At 45.5% G+C, this 2,420-nt stretch overlaps 1 pseudogene; it reads right to left on the bottom strand.

Annotated features, from left to right (window-relative positions):
- Window positions 1-1,431: 1,431 nt before the first annotated feature.
- LOC131748533 (E3 ubiquitin-protein ligase RNF114 pseudogene) lies at window positions 1,432-2,119 on the bottom strand (annotated as a pseudogene).
- Window positions 2,120-2,420: the final 301 nt, after the last annotated feature.

Below are 2,420 nucleotides of genomic sequence, written 5' to 3'. Positions count from 1 at the left end.
CTTGTATTTATCAACATCCATGAAACACGTTGAACTTCAAACTTCTTGGGCTGTCACCAAAACAAATTTCCAGTAGACAGTTTCCACCACCAACAGCTCACAAGAGTTGTGCTGTGCCTTTTGGACAGTGTGTCTTGTCAGAGACAACAGGCAGTGATACCAGATTTCTCATAACCTCTCTTCTTTAGAAGGCAGGTGTTCACACACTGACTTATCTGTTGAAACCCAGTTTTATAAGGAAATCATTTGTGATAGAAAAGCAACACTCAATTTAATCTAAGTTACCAAATAAAAGATGAAAGAACTAGTATCCACTGGAGCCCCCAAATTTCTTCATATTCGAGGACTCCTTTTTGTGCTTCACGGACAAGAACAGAAGCAGGCCCTCAAATAGAGAGGGAAATATGACCGAGTCTTTTTTTTTTTTTTTTTTTGTGGTACGCAGGCCTCTCACTGTTGTGGCCTCTCCCGTTGTGGAGCACAGGCTCCGGACACACAGGCTCAGCAGCCATGGCTCACGGACGCAGCGGCTCCGCGGCATGTGGGGTCTTCCCAGACTGGGTCACGAACCCGTGTCCCCTGCATCAGCAGGCGGACTCTCAACCACTGCACCACCAAGGAAGCCCTGACAGAGTCTTTTGAAAATATTTCATTAGTTTGAAAATCAGAACCAAAAAGTTATGGCCCTCCCACCTCACTTAGCTGACCCTCCTAGAAACACTTATTTTCACTAAAAATATGTGGTTACACCTCATCCTATAAATGCATTATGCAGGCATTTAAGATTGAACCAGTTAATCCTTAGAGTGTGCAGGAATGGTAGGAAAATATCACTAATCAAAATTTCCAGCATCAGAACATGTTAAACCCAGAATATACACCCCAACAAGACTTGTGAAATGTCTCCTATGATGTAACTTTAGCTTCTGGCAGCTGCTGTCAAGGACCAACTAACAGGAACTTACACAGTACGGAAGGAGCTCCATCACTGACCAGATGCATTTTTGCCAGAGTGCTCACACCTCAGAGACAAAGAGACAAGACCCTTGTCTCTTTTGTGTTATTCATGACCCAGAAAAGTTCCTGGCTGGCTCGCAGGACCTGAGAGATCAACCCTGGACAGGAGGAGCAAGCATGAAACAAGGACAGGCAGAGAATCTGGGTTCCCTTCCAAAGAGGAGGCAGAATCTCCAGGAAGTGGCTGAGGATCAATAAAAGATGAGACATCTGCAAAATAGGGTGAACAGTAGGGGAAGAGCCAAAAGGAAAGGAGGGCTCTGACCAGGGACATTTTTCCCTGTCAGAAGTAAGCCTGTAGTAATACCATGGCTCACTTTCAGGTCTGTTGTACATTTTAGAGTGGATGAGTCACATGTTTCACACTTAACATGTAAGGGAAGCTCTGGAATAAGAGCTGAGAGCAGAGACCACTCACTTGTGGATGATGGAGTGCTGCAGCACCTGGTTCATCATGTCCTCTACATCAACGTCTTAATCCACAAAGTGTCAAGTGTTGTTAAATGTTGTTAGAAAACTGGTGCTCGTGCTGGATGTGCTCAATGAAGTTGGGGCTGCGGTAGTTGGGGTCACCCCAGAGCATAAGCCCATATTGGACAAACCACAGATTTGATGTCCATGCTGTGGGATAATTTGCAGTGTTCTACAAGTCCTTCTTGATTAAAATTCTCAGGACAGTAATGATAAGGAAAAGTATTACTGTTTGGGACATTCCTTGTCTGAAGGAACACATCCTTGGTGGTGGCCTTGATGCCTTGTATGATGTAATTATGGTATTTGGAACAGATATCCACGTTCTCCCAGATATTGGATAGGAAGAAAATTTTAGGGCAGTGATGGCAAGAAGTCTCTGTGCCTTCAATCTGCTGTTCTAGCTCCACGGCTCCAACGCCAAGTGCCAGAGTGCTGGGACACACTCCACACTATTTTGGCCTCAGACATTCCTGCAGGCAGGAAGAGCAAAGCATGTATCCTCAGGGCACCTGCACCAGTTTCGGGCTTCTACACACATGGGACATGTGAAGCCGCCCAGGGGCTGTGCCTCCACCACAGGCCCTGCCAGCAACACACCATCCTCAGGGTCCTGCGGCTGCACAGCCATTTTGCCTCTGACAGAGCCCTGCTCTTATGTTTTAAATCCACCAATAAAATGTGAACCTGCAAAACCCTGTAAAAGCAAAACCCAAGGCCAGCCATATCTCACTCCCTATGTCTGGCAACTCTGTATAGCCCCAGGTGTGTCATGTAATTTCCAGGACGTGTAAGTAATAAATCTTTTCTCTTTCAAAGTTTCCTGATGGATATTCTGCTGAGGACATCTTGCAATCATAAGAAGAACTACAAGGGCCATTGGTTACAGCATTGGTTATTGACAGGCTGAGACTGGCACAAAACAGTTAATT

Source organism: Kogia breviceps, chromosome X (genome assembly GCF_026419965.1).
Source record: "Kogia breviceps isolate mKogBre1 chromosome X, mKogBre1 haplotype 1, whole genome shotgun sequence".
In the NCBI taxonomy this organism is placed as follows: Eukaryota; Metazoa; Chordata; class Mammalia; order Artiodactyla; family Physeteridae; genus Kogia; species Kogia breviceps.
The sequence above is the reverse complement of the archived record's forward strand: the minus strand, read 5'-3'. Positions and strand labels throughout refer to the sequence as shown.